General features: G+C 42.0%; 1 long non-coding RNA gene across 2 annotated transcripts in view; it reads left to right on the plus strand.

Moving 5' to 3' along the window:
- Positions 1-4985: 4985 nt before the first annotated feature.
- Positions 4986-13177, plus strand: part of LOC113458597 (uncharacterized) — a 34155-nt gene continuing 25963 nt past the window's right edge. Inside the window, exons 1-2 of one of the 2 annotated variants that reach the window (XR_012583555.1) lie at positions 4986-10920; positions 11350-12478. This is a non-coding gene — a long non-coding RNA (uncharacterized LOC113458597). Of the gene's footprint in view, positions 12479-13177 lie in introns of both variants that reach the window. The other variant, XR_012583554.1, reaches the window with a different exon arrangement.

Genomic DNA, 13177 nt, shown 5'->3' on the forward strand with positions numbered 1-13177 from the left:
TCAGTATCCTTTCTGTATTCTTTACTATAGTATAGTTTACTATTCTTTAATATATAATTATTTAATATATAGTATTCTATAATATATACTATTTTTAATATATAATTCTATAATATATACTATTCTTTAATATATAGTATCATAAAATAATAAATTAGCCTTCTGAGAACATGCAGTCAGATGCATCATTCCTGCCTTTGTCAGGACACTCCCAGCAAACACAATACAGAAAGGCTATGATAACTGGGACTCTTCAGCCTCAAGAAGAGAAGGCTTGAAAGGATCTTATAGATATAGATAAATACCTGAAGGGAGGGTGCAAATTAGATGGAGCCAGATTCTTTTCCATGGTTCCCAGTGCCAGGACCAGAGGCAATGGGCAAAGACTGAAACAGAGGAGGCTCCCTGTGAACACCAGGAAACATTTCCTTACTGCAAGGCTGACTGAATGCTGACACAGATCAGAGATCACCCAGGCTGATTTGGCAGTTTTCCTCACTGGAGATATTCAAGAGTCATCTGGAGATGGTCCTCAGGAGCTGGCTGTAGGTGTCCCTGCCTGAGCAAGGGGTTAGTGCTGGATGACCTCCCAAAGTCCCCTGCAGCCTCAGCTTTTTTGTAGTTCTGTGATTTATACTGTAGAAATGCAAATGCTGCTCTGTACTTTTTCCTTTTCAAAAGAAAAAAAGAAAAATGAAGAAAGATTTCTTATGAATAGGCAGCAGCCAGAGATTCCCAGAGGCAGAGACCTTCTTCCCCACATCATGCCTTTGAGAGAGCCCTCCATGCTTCAGGCATGATGAAACAATTCAATTTTCATGGCCATCAGGCCTTGGCTCCTCTCTGACTTTGCAGCTCTGCTTCTGTGGGGTGGCAGTCTCTGCTCAGCAGCACTGGGCTGGCACTGGGAGCTGCCTGCTGGAAATAGCAGAATGAGAACTGACTGCACATGTAGTGAAGGGAACAACAAGTTTCTTCAGCAGGAATTTTTGAAGCAAAGCACCCTCTCAGCCTGTCCAAGATGTTGCTGTCAGCTCAAATCGAGCCTCACTCTATCCCACCTGACAAGTCCCTTTTGGTGTGCTGCAGACAGCACTGCTGGATGCTGGTGGCACAGCTGCAGCACAGCTGTGGTGACAACAGGCACAGATTTGGGACCCTCACATCTGCCCAGAGCAGAGATCATGTGTTGCTCTTTCTCAAGGGGTTCTCCCCACAGTAACCCAGGGCAGCTGCTTACAACAAGGGAGGCTTTTAGAGCTCAGTTCTCCAGGAAGGGATAACACAAAGTAAAAATGTCATGAAGACCACATGATGTGTGAACAAAGGCTTGAGGATCAGTAGTGCTGTGAGAGAGCATTATGAACATCTGCTCTGAACAAGTCAGCACCCCCAGCAGCTTTGTGTTCAGCCCAGCTTCCTTTGAGAGGGGCTCCTCAGCCCCTGTCCCTGCCTTGGGCAGGAAACTGCCATAAATCACCTGAATTTCTCAGTTAGTGCTCAAGCTGAAGCAACAGAGCAGTGCAGGAGTGCCAGGATTTACAGCCCAGAGTCAATCAATCACCTGTGTCAAGTCCTGTTTTCTTGGGAAGTGATTTCCCTGCTCCCGCAGCAGCTGGGGGGAAGGAGAAGCCATGGGGGTTTCACCATGGGCTCTCAGGTGACAGCTTCTTTGGGAGTGTCCTCTGCCACCACCACACTTCCCTCGGTGCCTGGACTGGTGCTCACAGTCCTCCCACCTGCTCAGCAGGGCCAGGCTGTGCCAGCATCCTCTGTTGCACAGCCCACCCTGTTCCACACACAGAGATTTTTGCTTTTTCATCCCAGAAATGACATTTGTTTACCAGCAAAGCAACAAGCATTCATTCATTGTGCTGCTCAGGTAGCATAAACAATGTATTTGTCTAATACCTGATTCTAGGAAGTGACCTTCTGAGATAATTAAATTTTGTCTGTCAATTTGCACTGAATTTTCCACAATTATTAATCTGCTATCACTTGGTAGGCTGATGGAACCTTCAAGAAATAAAAGAGTGCATCCAATTTCTTTTTCCCAAGCAATTAATGAAAAATATCAAAAAAAATCACAGCAGCTGTTTTCAGGTGTGAGGATTTTAAACAAATTCCTTTATTTTAACTACTGTCTGAGATATTTGTGGAAAGTATTAGTAAACCTGAGTGACCACAGACATTTGTGGTTTGTGAAAATTGACTTTTGTTTCAGTAAAAAAAGAATAACCCTTAAAAGAAATATTTTAAACCCATGGCATGTTTTCAAAACCCACAGATAAAGGAAATGGCTTTTAAAACGCCATATTTCAACAGGAGGAGGGGGATTTCCAGAAGTCACAAACTTGACTATTTCTGGATCAGGAAGCTATGGAGAAATGATCTCCAGCTGGAATAAATACGCAGCACAGCCAGCTGAGATCTTTGGAGTTTTAATGGCCCCTGCTTGCCATGGGGCAGGCTCAGCTCAGCCTGGGACTCAGTGTGAGCTGGGAGGGAAGGTCCAGATCCCTGGGGGGAGCAGGGACAGAGTCTCAGACCAGGTGTGCTGGGCTTTGCTTGTGCCCTGCCAGGGCTGAGAAGTTGCTTCACATTTTGTGGGAGGCCCAAAACAGCAGCTCTGCCTTTTTGGAGATGGTTGTTTAATCTCCTTGCAGAAAAAGCTGTGTCTTGCTCTTTTGACTCAATATGGAAGATTTAGGGTGATTTTTTAATGTTGTTATTCAAAACAAATGTTAAAAATTGTTACTTCCAGAGATATGGGAATTGTACTTCTATTTTCTTTTCTCCCCTTCTTTTACCTCTTCCTTCTGCCTGGATTTACACTGCACCAACTAAGTGCACATATTGCTTTTCATGCACAGTGTGATGGCTTCACTATCTGCAGCAAGGCTGCATCTGCTACAGTGGAAGGTGAATTTTTACCCACTAGTTTCCTGCCCCCAACTTCTGAGAAGGGAAGTGGTTGGGGGGGTTTTCTTATTTTTCTTTTATTTCCCCCTTCCTTTTCCATTATTATTATTATTATTATTATTATTATTATTATTATTAATCTTCTTCTTCTCCTCCTCCTTCTTCTTCTCCTTCTCTTTCTTCTCCTTCTCTTTCTCTCCTTCTCTTTCTTCTTCCTCTCTTTCTTTCTTCTTCTCCTTCTTTCTTCTTTTTCTCCTTCTTTTTTCTTTTTTTCTTCTTTTTCTATCCCCCCCCCCTTCTCTTTATCATTTTCGTCTTAGGCATTTCATGGGTTAAATTCTGTGGCCTCACTTACATCATTGAAGTCAGGATGTTCCACCAGCCTGACTGCAACCCATGTCACATGCCACAAGCCACTATGTATATGTATCTGTTTCGTTTTCTTTCTCACTTCCCTGACTCATAATGGCTCATAAAAATTTTGATTTTCGATTAAATGCCAGATGGGTCATCTTTTACACGGGAGAAGATAAAATCACTTCAAACCCTGGGCTTCCTTAGCAGTAGCAATGACGAACATGAAGTCATCCTTAAGATATGGCTTCAATTCGATATTATCAACATTTTAAAGAGAAGAAAAATATGCATGAAAGGAAAAGGAACACCACATAAGCAGACAAATATTCCCAAGAATTCTGGATTTTCTACTAGATTGTTTTTAACTGGAGTGTAAGACTGATGGATACAAATGCATGGGCAGCAAGAACAGGGCAGTGGGTAGCACTACATCTGCAAAGAAAACAACATTTTCAAGCCCCGTCTGGTTGCCCTGCTTTGCCCAGGAATGTGTAGGTGCAGCCCTGACAGATGTGCACAACCCTGTTTAACCAGAGACCATTCATACCCAGTGTGATGCCAGTAACTCACCCACAGCCAGCATGTAACTCCCAAATATTGTCATCTGGGCCACATTTTACAAATATTAGTCTTCCCCTGTGATAAAGTCTCATTTATGCATCCTTTCCATGTGCTGGGGAGCAGGGTTTCATGGAAGGAACCCCCCTGAAGTTCAGTGAGGGGAGTTCAGTTCATTCCTGTAGATGTTCATTGCTTCTGTGGTTGCCCAAACAAAACCAGGATCCAAATTTTTAAAGGATTCCTTAAAAGACACATCCAACCCCTCAATGACACTGGCAGCTAAGTGCTAAATTAAATTTTTTAAAGAACATGGATGATGAAAGAAACATGACATGATTTTTCAGGGTGAGAAACTGATGTTTTTCTAGAAGGAGGCAGCAATGGTAGACTTAAAAATGGAGCTCTTTTAAGGATTAATATGCACATTTCTATTCCAAATCTTCAAAGCCTCATTAGTAATTCTGGGTACACAACTTCTTTTATCAGACACACTTGAGAGAGCACCGAACATGGTGAATCCTTAAAACCCAAGTCCCTCCAAGGTGTCTCAAGACACCCATCAAAAATACAGTCAATTTGGAGCACAAGTCACTTCACAGATCTTTTACTGTTTCTAAATAGCTGCTGTCATCCTGTACCAAATCAATCCACACCTGCTATCCCAAATCACTGCATTTGGGGTGGAGTTACTTGGTAGCAAGCAGCACTGTATGCCCTACAAAACCCTTAAACTGTAATAATGGAAGCACTGAATTATTTGTGAACTGTCATTTCTGATTTATATCAAATGAAATATTCCCCTTCAGTCTTCCTAATTACCAGTATTTTTTATTGCCTGGGTTTGTTTTGGTTTTTTTTTTGTTTTTTTTTTTTTTTGAACAATATATCGGAGTATTTACTGAATGTCAAATGCCTTATTTCATATAATTTTCAGTTTGGGAGATTAGATCATTGGTAGTTCTGGAGATGTTGCTTTGAATTATTTGGAGGGTATAAATCTATAGCATTGAATGAATTTCAGGAGTATTTTTCCATTAAAAATGTATCACAGGGGTTCAGAGTGTGATTTCTTGAGTCACATTAGGCATTTTTAATTAATTTTTGAACCTGGCAAATTGCTTTTTCTCCAGTGTGAATAAGTTGTCTGCCAAAGGGAGTTTTGTGATGTTCTGAAATGTAACTTTGGCTGTCTCGCTTGTGCTTTGACTTATAAGAAGAAAAAAAGGGTGGGGAACACACACGAGTGCCGCCCTATGAGACTCAAGTGCACATTACTGCTCATTATGAAAATACTCTTTTTTAACACAGACAGCTTCATGATTCCTGAAATACTAAATCAAATCTTGAATGAGCTATGTCATGGTCCTCAGTTTCTGCATAACAGCTCTACAAATTAAGCAGAATTTTAATTTAAAAATGTATAAGAAATGAAATCACCAACTCCAGCTTCTTTTTTTTTATTAGACTTGTTTAAAAAAACTTCTAATGGACATGGTCAAATGAATTGTTTTTCTATTGAAAAATGTAAGCTTTTTCAAGACAGTTTGATGTTTCACCAGGAAAAGCTGTTTTACAATCTCCCAGAAGTCAAACAGGACATCAGACCTCTCATGAGAATTTCAGACAGGGAAACTTCAGACAGCCTAGGATTACAGAAGGGACAGTGAATCTCCTTCCTTTGCTCCCCTTCCAGTAGCAAGATGAGGAAGGAGGAAGGAGCATTCTCACCCTCTGGCCAGCCTGGAAGATTTAGTGGGGTTAATTTCATCAGTAAGGCCTGAGACTCACAAAGCTGCCATTTCACCTCTCCTAGAATTTAAATATGGAAAAACACTATCGCTTAAAAAATGCTGAGGGTTTGTTCTTGACGGCCTTTTTTTCTCCTCCTTTTTTTTCCCCTCCTGCCACTGCCTTGAAACAATCTACAGGAGTTGGACATTACCAGCTAAATATCCCCCTGTACTCACATCCTTGTGCCACCAGGCCAGATGGGGAGGGCATCAAGCTTACAGCTCCCAAGAATCTGTCCTGGATACAGGGAAGGGGATAAAGCCTCCATGTTTAATCCTGCAGAAGCTGATAGCAAACATTTAGATCCATCACAAAACAGTTCACAGAAGTTCTCAGTAAAACAGGGGGTGTATATATGTCTCTTTGTACTGTTACTTGCAGCCCCTGGAAGATGTCAAATTCTTGTGAAGGAAGTATTTGCTGATCTCTATCAGCAGTTTAATGAGATGGGTGACTCAGTGTTGCTCTAATTAATGCATGGAAAGACCTTTTCTAAAATACCTTTGGTGTGTTTCCTCCTGGAGACAGGAGATACCTGCAACAAGCACATCCTCCCACACCTCTCCTGGGCACTTGAACTTATTAGTGAATCCCCAAGTGATGCTTTTTTACTAGGGCAGGTACTGCTGTAACAACCATCACAGGAAATGTAGGAGAGATAGAGCTCAGGAACTCTGGAAACAGTTTTTAATTTCATCTTGAGTCACGAATCAACCATGAATCCTAATGGTCAGCTGTGACAGCGGTAACAGGGGTTTTCAGGTGAGGGAAGAGACGAGAATGTTGACTCCATGTTCAGAAGGCTTGATTTATTATTTTATGATATACATTACATTAAAAATATACTAAAAAGAATGGAAGGAAAAGTTTCATCTCAGAAACTATGAGCTAAGCTAAGAATAGAAAGGAATGAATAATAAAGGTTTATGTCTGGGACAGAGTCCAAGCTAACTGGGCTGTGATTGGCCATTAATTAGAAACATCCAAGATGGGCCAATCACAGATGCACCTGTTGCATTCCACAGCAGCAGATAACCATTGTTTACATTTTGTTCCTGAAGCCTCTCAGCTTCTCAGTAAGAAAAATCCCAAGAAAGGATTTTTAATGAAAAGATGTCTGCGACAGCCAACCATGTGCTAAAGGTCTGCCATCTCACCTGAAAATAAAATTTCTGCAAATAAAATGCTCTTGCCTGAAGGAGATGAGTAGACCAGCCAAAAATGATAATATAAACCTCTATGTCTCTGACATCACCTGTAGAGAGTATGGGGTATCTTTGGGGTATCCTTCCTCCACAAGTTTGCCATCATGAAAATTTCCTAACGTTTTCACAGGGCTACTTGCACAAGCAAGTTCTAAGCTCAGTGGGGAAAAAAAAAAATCTTACCCAAACGTGTTGCAAAGAAGGAGATGACTTGAGTGAAATAAAAACCCACCAGTGGCCCAGCAAATCTCTTTGAAGCATTTACTCATTAAGGTTAACTTCATGCCAAGATTTTTTCACTGGAAGGATTGACAAGGCTTTCATAAAGTGTTAGAACCTCACATCTGTCAATATTTTTGGCCAGCAGGTTCAGAGGTTGTCAGTACAGATCACACAGACACACAGAGCCTAATCAGAAAAGTTGAATTGCATTGGTAACAGTGGGCTTTAAAGAAAAGTAGAGACTGGCATAAAAATGTTTAGCTGGAAACTGGAAGTGCAAGAAAGGACTAGTATTACTCAGGGAGTGTGAGACAATTTCCCTGGTCTTCCCATCACTCCCTAAAGTTTGTATGGTTGTTGCTGGGATACTTTGGGCTGCTAGCATGGGACAGAACAGAGAAATCTGATCTGGGGATGTGTCCCACAAGCCAGGCAGAGAGAGAACAGTGGGAACACCAAGAGAAGGGTTCTCATCCTGGAGAGGAGAAGACAACAATGTGATGTCTCTGTTAACGTGCCTGTTTGAAGCTCTCCAATCAGCAATGACCCAGGAAACCACAAACTCTCCATTAATGGCTTTACTACTGATGATTTAGAGGTGAGTTCTGCTTTCCCTAGTCTTTCCTTCTTCTTGTGTAATGATTTTTTGATTCTTTGCCAGGTTAATTTACCACTGACCATTTCACTTTTACAACCTTTTTTTATGTGTAGATTTGGCACCATTGATTGACAAGGTCTTCTGTGGGGTGGGTTACTCTTGTCTGTCTGTCAGATGCCCACCCAATTCCTCTCTCAGTCCCTCTCTTCAACAGGACAGAATGAGAAAATAAACTGAAAAATTGTTGGTCAGGACAGTTTTATGAAAGAAAGCAAAGACCGTGCATGGAAGCAAAGGCCTTAAGAACTATAAATTCATTACATCCCATATGGTGTTAAACTGCTTTCTGGGAAGTAGATCTTAATATGTGTAGTGGCTGCTTTGGAACACAAATACCTTAATAACATATGCCCTGCCCTTACCGTTTCTATAAGATCTTTTGTTGAACATAGAATGGTATAGGACAGCTTTTTCGTCATCTTGGTCAGCTGTCCTGGCTGTATCACTGCTCTGGGTCAGGTCCACAGCCAGCCTATTGGTCCTTGAGGGAGGAATTGAAAGAAAGATTTGATGCTGTGGGAACACTGCTCAGCAGCAGCCAAAACACAGAGCACAGCACTATCAGGGCTGCTGTGGGGAAAGTTAATTCCAGCCCAGACAGACCCAGCAGAGCCCCACAGAGAAGCCAGGCTGAGCAGGGGCTGCAGGTGCCCCTTACAGTGAGCTGGTTTGGGAAATCTGTTCTCAGATTTAACCCAGCTGCCATCCCTGCCAAGGCTTTGAGGTGTATTTATTCCCTGCTGTGATATTGAAGACAGGGACTGGTGTGAGCTCTGCCTTGGGTTTCACAGGAATGTGCCCTCAAGGCAGCCTTGGACAATATTTCCTGGCTGTGTGGAACACTTTAGCATCCTAGAGAGAGCCCTCAGGAGGGTTCTTTGCCTTCAGTGCAAGATGTATCACAGAATATTTGTATTTGGGCAGAGAGATAACAGCTGAGAGATAACAGCAGAGAGATAACTCTGCAGCTGGAGTGGAAACCTGCCTGTCCTGTCTCTCTGGGGACAGACTTTCCCATGCTTTTCCCCACACTCTGTAAAACCTGGGCCAGGAGCTCACCCAGACTGGCATCTCTTCAGGGATAGTCACTGCCAGGTCTCAGGCCTTTATGAAAACACCAAAACCATTGGAGTTTGTTCCTTTCCACTTCCTTTATGGCTAATGAGAAGGAACCAGGCAGTGAGGAGATGCTGTTCTTCCCAGTTGTTTTTAGGTATTGCAGGATTGGGTGAGTGGCATCCTGCTCTACATTATCTCATCTCCACACCATTGAATGAAGGGTGTTGAGGAAGACTGTCAGATGTGACTGTGTTCACAGGGATTCTTGGATGAGGGAAGAGACAAGAATCTGATTCCATTTTTCAGAAGGCTTGATTTATTATTTTATGATATATATTACATTAAAACTATACTAAAAGAATAGAAGAAAAGGTTTTCATCAGAAGGCTAGCTAAGCTAAGAATAGAATAGCAAAAAATGATAACAATGATAAATAGAATAGCAAAAAATGATAACAATGTCTGAGACTCTGTCTCAGACAGAGTCCAAGGCAGCTCACTGCGATTGGCCATTAATTAGAAACAACTCTATGAGATCAATCACAGATGCACCTGTTGCATTCCACAGCAGCAGATAATCAATGTTTACATTTTGTTCCTCAGGCCTCTCAGCTTCTCAAGAGGAAAAATCCTAAGGAAAGGATTTTCCATAAAAGATGTCTGCAACAGTCAGATGTAGCTTTCTATATGGTAGAGATCTATCGGTTCTCTTAAGACAGGCCTAGCAGCACGTGGAGACATTTTTGTGGTTTCCTCGGTGTGTTGGAGCAGATGAAATGCAGAAACTCAGCTGATAAATTCTGCCAGACTGCCTGGATCTGCCTATGCCATTCAGTATTTTATCCAAAATCCCACAGGTGTTTCTCCCACTCCTTAGCCAGATACTTGTGCTCCTTGAGTTATTTCACACTTAGGAAGAAGAGCTGAGAGAACAACTGAGAAAACCTCTTTTAAGTCATCACACAACAAATCCAAGGTTTCTTGCTGATTTAGCAATATCTTTCTGTTGTGTCAACAGAGGGCCAGCCAGGCCATTTCTGTGAGATGTTTTTGGTCACTGACAAACACTTTGATTCAGCAGATTTATAGTTGTCTGGCAAAAGTCCTCAGCTGGTGTTTATCATGCTGATTTACACTGGTTGAATCCTTGCCTTGCCGTGCCTCCCAAATCAAGACAGATTTTTTTTTGTGTGTGTGCAATTCTTTTGTTTCTTTAGGAGAAAAAAACCCTCAAAAATGTACCCCACATCTCATCCTATAAAATAAAAATGAGCACAGGATGCACAAAATAAGCCTGCAAAACGGAGATGTTGTCTCAGAAGAAAATTGAAATTCTTCTAAGTGAGAACATTATGGCCTATGGCACTGTCATGTAGCTGCACTTTTATAATGGACACAATATAATGAGTGCTGTTCATGAGAGCTGGTTATTATATCCTAGCTGGAGGTCATGCTTTGGCATATATAGAGTCAGTAATTTGTATACAGTGGGAGTTCTGCTGCTCTTCTGGCTTTCTTAGGTTAAGTCTATATCATATTGTGTATCATATTCAGGCTCATATTGCTTCCTAAACTACCCCATTGTCCTCAGTTCAGAGATAAGCATTTGAAGCTCAGTTTCAGCCCAAGCCCTTAAGCTCTACTGATGTCAAAGTTCTTTCCTTGATCAGTTTGTGGAGTGCTTTGAGTGTCTCTAAGATTGCTGCTGAGCTTGGATGCAAGGAGAGCCTCCTCTGGCCTGCCCTGGTCTCAGCCTCTTTGGACTCTTGTGCTCCTGCCCTGTGTGATGCTGGACATCAGGTTTTCCTTATGCACATTTTTTCCCATGTATTGGAGTTTAGGTAAAAGCTGATATTGAGCTATTCAGTCCTTTCAGTGAGTGACAAGGTTTGGCTTGTCCTCACAAGGATATTGGCAGAGAGATTGTGGGATGGCTGCAGGAAGGAAGATTTTTGACTGTCAGAGCCTTCTCTGGTCCCTTCCAGGCAATCATCAGTCTCTCTTTAGGGATTAACCATTAATCTGTTCCACCTCTCCTAGGGTACTTCTTGGAGAAGTCAGAGAGAGTCTCTGGGAGATGCTGCTTTTGAGTTTGTTATTCTACATGGTGGAGTGATCATTGAAACAAAACAACTTCTGCTGACAGGTCTGACTGTGCTCATTGCTTTTGTTCATCTTTGCGAACTCAGTAAAACCTCCAGGGTTTTTGTCTGAAAACTTTACGTTGTTGTCTGTTCAACTATGAGAAAAGGGAAAATGGCAACTATGCCAGAAGTTTTATTGAAGTATAAAAAAATGAAACAAGCAATCTAAAATAGCCAATAAAATGGTGCCCTGTGCCCCCAACTACAAGCAAGAAATGTTACATTAGAACTGATACCTAATCTAGCAGATAAAGGAGCTCATGTCCATACATAAAATTAATTAGGCACAAAATACTCTGTAGAGGCAGGCAGTCCCCATTATCCCCGAGGCTTTTTTCTTTTTAAGTAAAGATAAACAGAACAAACATATTAAAAGTGTGGGTTTTTTCCAGTAAAGCATAACCAACACTGTTTTTCTCTCTATCACATAGCAGGCACCTTAGGTTACACATTAAAATTTCTGATGTGCTATGGATGAGAGGATATCAGGCACCTGTGTTCTCTCCAGTGTCTCCTGATTTGAAGCTTGGACTGGGAATAGAGGAATTTTCTGGCTCTGCCCATGAGTGTGGTCTGCTCCAGGAAAACCTGCTGAGTGCTATCCTCACCAGTTGTCTCAGAGAACAAGAAGCTGCATATTTCTACACAGCAGCAGAAATATAAGCACCCACATTTGTAACATCTATCTTCCTTCATATTACCACCCTGTAGCAGAATAAGAGGAGGGTCTCAAAGGTACCTCCTTGAATGGACCATTGTCTCTTCAATTCTTCAAAACTGTGCCATAATTTCCTGACCTGTATGTACCAGCTTTTTCTTCAAGCACATCTCCTCTACACAGAAATAATCTTAATTTCCTCATGTCTCGCCTCCTCCCTTCTTCCCATCACAGCTCCTTTGTTCCTTTTCCAAGCCTTAGGTTGGTCAAACAATATCTGCTGCATTCCCTATGGCTGGGGGGCTCATCCTGTCAGATGCCATGACCCATGGGGACCTCAAAATGAGAGCCAAATACATTTGTACTGCCACTCCCTGACTATGGTTTAATATTGTGGGCAAGGAAGGGCACCCGTGTGTTCACCTGAAGCAGAGAGGGCAGACATAAATAATTTACAGCTGAGTTTTAGATGTAAATGACATTGCAGACTGCATGCAAATGTAACAGCACCTCTGCACAGCTGTGTTTACAGATACTCACCAGCACTAAAACAGGCTTACCTACCAAAACCTCATTCTCAGCAATTTTCCTTGCTAATTAGGAGGCCCACCAGAGCCATTGGAGCAAGATCCTGGCAGTGCTTTCATGCTGCATTTTGCACACAATATTTTGTCATCTGCTTCAGGGGGAAAGGTGGGGGATACAGTTTGAATTGCACTGCTCACATCCAAAATATACATCACTTTAAAATTAGTAATTATTTCTGACCTATTCTGGCATCTCTGGGGATGGCTTTCAAAGCACATGGAAAGAAACACAGGAAGAGATGGCCCATCCAAAGGAGCCAAGACATCATGGAACAAAGATGGTTTCAATTTGCCTTCAACCCAAAGGGTTTCAGGGTAAGTTTGTGCTGTTATTTCTTGCTTCCCATAGCATGAAGAGAGCAATGGACAAGTCTTGGGTGTGGTCATCAGGGCAACATGGCCAGTCAGCAATTTTGGAATTAGCTCTGAGTCTAGCTCTTATCTTCTAGAGCTCCAGATATTCCCAAGGTGCCCTAAAGGAGCCTGGACTAGAGAGGAAATAAGAGTCAATAAATGCAGCTTTATAGTAGTCAGGTAGTGATGTCTGTCTGTGTCAAACAAATCTCCAATGCACAGAGAAATAAAATTTCCAAGCTTCTTTTATTTTTTTCCTCTAAGGAAGTAATTAATTAGAGATAGTGCAAATGAGCAAAAAGTTCCTTCTTGGGATTTTTAACTTCCAGAAATGCCTCAAATCAACCTGCACACAATAAAGAAAATGATAAAAGAAAACAGTGCCTTGTGCAAAAATCTCCACATCCCACTTTTCTTCAAAGCCAGGCACAGTGGTAAATTAGGCACAAAGGACTCTGTATTTCTGTGTGGTGTGGGTACGAGCTCCTGAAACAGCTTGAAGCCCTTGCAAGGCAGGCTGTTCCCATCAGAGAGGAGCAGGAGCAGCAGGTCTCAGCTGTGCTGCACGCAGGATGCTCAGTGCTCTGGGGCACAGCAGATGGAAACAGTCCCAGCCTCTTGTTTATTTGCTTGCCTTTATTTCTGACTGTGTGGATAAAC

Source organism: Zonotrichia albicollis, chromosome 1 (genome assembly GCF_047830755.1).
Source record: "Zonotrichia albicollis isolate bZonAlb1 chromosome 1, bZonAlb1.hap1, whole genome shotgun sequence".
In the NCBI taxonomy this organism is placed as follows: domain Eukaryota; kingdom Metazoa; phylum Chordata; class Aves; order Passeriformes; family Passerellidae; genus Zonotrichia; species Zonotrichia albicollis.